The 6,636-nt window shown below is 55.4% G+C and overlaps 1 long non-coding RNA gene across 1 annotated transcript; it reads right to left on the bottom strand.

Moving 5' to 3' along the window:
* Positions 1-1,892: 1,892 nt before the first annotated feature.
* On the bottom strand, positions 1,893-5,478 carry LOC122235776. The gene is made up of 2 exons (XR_006213809.1): positions 5,319-5,478; positions 1,893-2,419 (listed from the first exon to the last, which is right to left on the bottom strand). It is a non-coding gene; the product is annotated as an uncharacterized LOC122235776 (long non-coding RNA).
* Positions 5,479-6,636: the final 1,158 nt, after the last annotated feature.

The following is a 6,636-nucleotide window of genomic DNA, read 5'->3' as shown; positions in this document are numbered from 1 at the left end:
GACAGCTCTTCCCAGTGGGCAGGGCTGTGACCAGTACAGCTGTTCATCCACGCGTGTGGCCGGAGAAGGAGACCGAGGTGAGGATACGCACAGGTGCCTGGACAGCGGCCAGTGGTCCGGCGGGCCGGTTAGAGGTCTGCAGGGTCAGGGACAGAAAGGTCTGGGTAGAGGCGTGTGGAAGGACGTACGGGAATGGTGTACGCGAGGTGTAAAGGTGTCGGAATCACACGTTATGGCCCCACCAGAGGCCACCCACTGCGCAAAAGGCGCTGAACGGCCAAGCGCGCAAAATGACTCGCTGGTCGATGGCAGCTAGCCTTTGTCACCAGGCACCTTGGGACTGGCAAGATGGGTACAGGAGTGGCAGAGAAGGAGGCTGTGTGTGGGCATGACAGGACAGACTCCCATTTATCGAGGGATTCAGAGGTGCCACCTCTGAATTTCCAACCAGTCAGCAGCTGAGGACAAGGCTGACCCCAATATGGCGCTCTTCCTGGAGGAGACCATCTGCTCGGTGGCAAGGCGGCCATATTAAGCCCCTTACACCTCGAAAGGGCCAGCGGTTCATCCTCACGTGGACAGATACCTATTCTGGGCGTGGCTTTGTCTTTCCTGCCCACAGAACCTCAGCCATCAGCACCGTCTGGGGGCTTATGGGACACCTGGCCAGGCATGGATTCCACATGACATAGCAGCCATCAGAGGGCTCACTTTACAGCTAAGCAGGTGCAGGGGTGCGGCCATGACTGTAGGACGCACTACTGTATCCAGAAGCAGCCAGCCCCACAGAGAGCTGGAGTAGCAGACTGAAGGTGTCCCTGGAGCTCAGAGGTGACAGCACACGGGGCTGGGAAGGAGCACCCCACACGTGCAGTGTGTGCATTATTCAGAGGCCTCTTGGTGGCACTGTGTCTCCCAGAGTTAGAACACGTGGGCACACGGGCCACGGCGTGGAAGCCCAAGTAGCCTCCTTACCATCGCTCCGTGACCCGTGCTTCCTGTCCCCGCGACTCTGGACTCTGTAGAGTTAAAAGTCTGGGTCCCAAAAGGGGACACCCTCTTGCCAGGGGACACAGGCAGGGTCCCATTCAACTACAAGCTACAGCTCTCACCAGGACGCTTTTGGCTCGTGTCCAGGGCCCAGTGGGTGAAGAAGGAAGTCACCCTCTTGGTGTGTAAGTTAACCTTGACCAGCAGTGGGAGGTAAGATGCTTTCAAACAATGGGTGGGGGGGAGGCCATTTAGACTGGATCCTGTGGGGGAGGGGGCGGGATGGGCACCCATGTGGCCCCAAGACCAGAGGCAGCGGTCGTGGCTCACAGTTAATCCCATCCTTCTTCTCCCAAGTCTCCCCAAAGGTGAGAGGAGAGGCCCCAGAAACCACAGGGGCGCCGCTCCCTACACGCGCACAGAAACGTGCTTCTGTGTGTCACAAGGAGGGATGCGGTGGTCACGGAGATGGCACCCGACTGTCCTTCCCAAGGACAGCCTTGACTGACAGCCCCAGAGCCTCCTACTAGGCTTCCCCAGTGCCCCTGCACCGAGGCCACGCCCCTGCGGCCATCCCCAGGCAACGACAGAACACGTGGGGTCCTCTAGCGGACTGTCCCCGCCTTTCCTCTGACGGGCGACTTGTGTGTGGCAAGGCCGCATGGTCTGGGTGTGAACTGTGCTGATCCGAGGCTCTTCCTACCCACCCCCTTCCGCTCGCCTTCCCCAGGTGTCCGACCTGGGCTGTGGTCCGAGGCTCTCCCCACCCACTCCTGCTCACTCCCGCCCGATCCTGCACAGACATTGCCCCCCGTTCAACGTCTTCCATGTCTAGTTCTGTCTTGGCATCCACCTCCCCAAGGATCCGAACTGACACAGATATGCCAGCAAATGGGAGCCTCTGAAGTTACTGGTTCTTTGTTTAAAAAGGGAGAGAGAGATGCACTGGGCAATCCCTGGGGCGCGAGCAATTCAGCCTGAAACTGACCCCAGTTTTCATTAACCAGGGTCACTCAGAGCCACACCGACTGGCGGGTGAGATGTGGACAGAGGCTGATGTGGGAATTTCACCCTGCCGTCGGCAAACGTTTTCACGGGATCTTTTATGTGCCTCTTCGGTGCGGACGGTTTTGCTCGGTACTTGCACAAATATTCCGTGGTGACATCGGTAACTCTGCTCTTCACAGCTCGCAAGGGGCCCTCAACTTTCAAAAACGTTTCAAAGGAGTTCCAAAATATCTCGAGCAATAGGAACATCGTGAGAACAGATGCAGATCTTCCCGACGGGCTATTCCAACGCTGTTTTTTTGCGGGCTTGCTCTCCGTGAAAGCTGAACAGAGGAAGAATATGAGGCAGGGCATTTTGTGATCTCTGGTTGCCCGAAGAGTAGCCACTTTGTGTATCTGGACTTAAAAACACACAGAGATGCTAGGATTAAAAAAAAAAAAAAATTGAGGAAAAATAAACCAAAAGGAAAGTGGCCTCTTTTCCATCAGATCTTGGTAATTCTCTGAATCAGAAATCTGACCATTTCTATCAAGCCAACAACCTTTCCTTCACTGAACGAGCAGCCCACCTCCTAGCCTGGGGGTATCTGGTTACAGTGCCATGGGAGTGTGACCAGGAATAAAAAGGACTGAATTACGCCTGTCAAAGTAAATGACCCACGTGCGCTTGATGATGCTGGGTCCGGGCTTCTGTAATCACTGTTTTTTTCTTGCTCAGGTAACTTGAAAAATTACCAATGGACCTTGATAATCCCAGTCATTAGTAAGCTTAAGCAGGCTTTCTTCAATTACAAAGGGCAAAGTTCTTTTCCTATGGGAGAAGATTTATGCACTCCAATCCCATCAGAGACACTCGTCCGAATCCCCAGAGTGACAAGAATATCCGATGCCTCTGCTTGAGTTGAGCCTCTGAAAACGGCCCTCGCACCCCACAAACACCGTGTGGAGTCAGGAGGATGCCCACCCACATGGAGGATGGGTCTTACCTCATCGGAACCTCCCATTCCCACAGATATGCAGAACGGGCTTGGGAATAAATGCCATGGTCCTGTAGGTCCTCTGGGAGGCTGCTGGGCATGAGGGCCAGGGCTACCTGACCACAGCAAAGAGGTTGGCCAAGGGGCAAGGGGGTTCAGGCTGTAACAGCTAGATAACAGGCACTTTTATCAGCTACAAACTCTGCTTACACAGCCTTCCCTTCCTTCTTTGCTTCTCTCCTCCCTTCCTGCCTTTGTCTTTTCCTCCCCACCCTGGTCTGGAAAGAATAACAAGATTAGGTTAATTAAAAGAGAGAAGTTTATTAGTTAACACCTTGTCTTACAAGAGACAGAAATCCAACTCTATCTTAAGCAAAGATGGGAATGTTGTTGGCTCAGTGGGAGAGGGAGAGGAAGAAATGGTCTTGGAGTGATGGAGACTAAGGGTTCCATGTCCTCCCTTCCCTAATTCTCCTTGAGACCTGTACTCAGTCCCTCAGGCTACTGTCCCCTGAGTGGGCACAGCTCCAGGTGGAAGCCTTTTAGCACTGGGGTGGGGAGGGAGAGGGCTTGGTCAGCTCCAGTTAGAATCCCGGGGAAGGGCTCTGATTGGCTCCCCAGGACCAACGCCCCAAGGGAGGCTGGTTGTGATTGGCTGAGCTGGTGGGCAGGGACCAGTACACTGCCTCGGAAGGGCAGTCCCCGCCAACAGGGGAGCCAAGTTCCCCCAAAGAGGAAGATTTAACAAAGAATGAACACCACACATGTGGGTGGGTGACAGCTTTGATGCTCTGTGCTCTGGCCACCCGTGAAAGACACGAGGGTCAGTTCCGGTACCCACAAGGAACAAACAAACCAAGAGAATTTGGGAGAAAGACCACTGTTCCTGGTTTTAAGACCAAACAGGAATTTCTCTCTGGGGATCCTAACACGTGTCTTTTTTATGTTTCAGACTATCAACTCCCCACGTTGGCTAGCCACACTCAGTCCTGGCCTTAGTAGTATAGAACCCTGTCTGACAGGGGTTCAGCACAGCTCCAGTTGGAACAGTTCTCGATAGAAGCAGCTTTCTCTGTGGGGTCTCGTGCCCTCCTTCTTGGAACGCTACCGCAAATAACTCTATGGCCCCTCTCCCTCTGGGGTCCCGGTCCAAAGCCCATCACGCTTTCTAAAATCCCACACAATCCAACTTCTGCCTTAATAAAAATTCCTCTTTCCACTTGGGCCTTACGTAGTTTCCCGTTTCCAAGCCTCTGACTCATTCCCCTGTTGTCCAATAACGTAAAAGTTGCTCCGGAAAGACATAGAAAGTCAAAAACCCTAAACTCACATTTGCATCCCATACAGCATAACCTCTCTTCAGGGAAGCTTGGGTGCGGATGTCACGTTGGTAAGATGGAAAGGGGACGCGTGTTGGCATCCCCTCCCCCACATTCCCCGTCACTGGGACTCAGACAGGCTTTCAGCCCACACAGCCGGCAGGTCGCCTCAGCGGCCAGCTCCGTGGGAAGCGGCCACGCTCTCCTTCCTGGTGATTCCGGGGCACGGGCTGTCCCCGGAGGGGGTCCTCCACGGCCACACACACGTTCTGGTGCGTGTCAGGCAGGCACGATGCCTGTATCTTCGTTGGCCCGAAAGACAGAGCCAAATGTACAGCTTGTTGTGTCTCTGGTTCCCAAAATACTTTCCAGGAGAAGGATCAGAGGAAGGGCCAGACCCGCAGGTTTCAAGCTTTACAGGTGCACATGGCCTACCCCAAACTGCCCAGGCAGAGCCCGGGGGAAGAAGCCCAGTGCCTGAGGGCCACAGGCAGGTGCTTATACACCTCCCCACCCCCCAGGCACTCTTACCCCACGTTGACCAAGTGGTTATGCAATGTGCACCACCCGGGAGTGGCAAGGGCAGGTCTGAGTCCAGAGCCCATGCCCTGCCTACCGCACTTCTCTGTACATGGCAGAAAACCTCAGCAGCCATAAAAATAAATCAATAAAACAAGCCACAGGAAAGGGGGAACATCCTGCATGGGAAAAAAAAAAAAAAAAAAGCAAGATAAAGGAAGGCAAGAGACAAACAGAGTGGGAAGAAATACTTCCAACCCCCCGCCCCGACGAGGGGCTAATTTTGTCAGTACACAAAGAGCCCCTGTCCGCAGATAAAAGAAAGCCTACGGCCAGGAGAGAAAGGGCCGAACGCACAGACAGATGGTTCACCGGAAGGTAACTGACAGGAAATACCAATGCGCGAAAGGTGTTCTTCGTACAAGACAACGAAGCGCTGAACGTACGAGGCGCTGCTTTCACCTAACAGATTAGCAAACATCAAGAGGCTGGAAAAGCTACTCACTCTGTCGGTGAGCCCAACGGGACGGGCTCTCGGTTGGCGGGACTCCCCGCCATCCATCTAGGGACGGACTGCCGGCCTACTGCGGGGACGGTGCACGCGGGCTCGACTCCAGCAACGGTGCGTCTCAGCGTGTGTCCCTCGCGACACCGCAGTGTGTGACATGACGTGCGCACGGGCCTTGCAGCCCCGGAGGCAGCCTGCATTTCCGTCATTAGCGGGATGTCCCCTGCGGCCCCTCTGTCCTCAACGCCCCCGACTCCTCCTACATCCGGGGCGCCACCACTTCCTGTTCCTGAAGAAATCAGACCCGCCACCCACCCTCAGCTCCCTGCGCCTCTCTCCGTGCACCCCGCTCCCCGTCCCACAAGGGACCGTCCCCCAGCCCATGTAGGCTGAGCGCTCGGCTGGCACACCTCGCCCCTCTTCCCTGCTTCAGCGATCCGCTCCCACCGTTTTCCTTCTCTCTTCCGCACCAGGGATTAAGCGCTCCATCTTGCTGGAACATCCTGCTCCTTAAACACCCGCCTCTCCTGCGCTGCCAGCACGGAGCCTGCTTGGGATCCCCTCTCCCTCTCTCTGCCCCTCCCCCCTCTCAATAAATAAACAAACATTTAAAAAAAAATCCAACCTGTCCTGACCCACATTGCTCTCCCCACCACCCATCTCTGCTCCCTGTTCAGTGTGCAGCTCCTGGATGTAGCTGTGCAGCATGAGCCACGGCCACGACCCTGTCTCCCATGAGCCCTCCCCAGGAGGCCGCTGCTATGGGCTGCGGTGGCCGAACCCCATGGTCACCTCCCAGGCCTGTCGCTTACAGTGCACCTTCCTTGACGCCCTTCTGTCTCCTGGCCGCCAGATCCTCTTTTTCTCGGTTCTTTTCATCATTCACGGAGGCTCATGTCCCCAACTTCTAACTGGCAGAGGGCCATGGAGGGGGCGACCCTGACCTCTTTACTGTCTCCACTCATGCCCGGATCTCTTCCAATGCCAGCCTGAAATGCCCGATGGGAGGATGTCTCCGGCCAGATGTCTCCCCGTGGCTCTGGTATTTTCCCTCCGGTGTCCCACAGGCACCTCGGACTTACTGCAGCCGAAAGGAGACTCCCTGTCCCCCCAGCCTCTCCCCTGCTAGGAAATAGGATCATTCCACTTGCTTGGGCCCAAACCGTCACAGCCATATGTCACCCGTTTCTTTCTCTCAGACCCTATGTCCCATCTCTCAGCAAATTCTGGGGATTCTGTCTTCAAAATACAGAATCGGAAGCTGCTACTTCTCACTACCCCGCCTCCCCCGTTGTGGTCTGAGCCACGGTGTCTC

The sequence above is a fragment of the Panthera tigris genome, chromosome A2 (assembly GCF_018350195.1).
Source record: "Panthera tigris isolate Pti1 chromosome A2, P.tigris_Pti1_mat1.1, whole genome shotgun sequence".
NCBI classification, from domain to species: Eukaryota; Metazoa; Chordata; class Mammalia; order Carnivora; family Felidae; genus Panthera; species Panthera tigris.
Note: the sequence above shows the minus strand (reverse complement) of the source record. Positions and strands in the feature narration are given on the sequence as shown.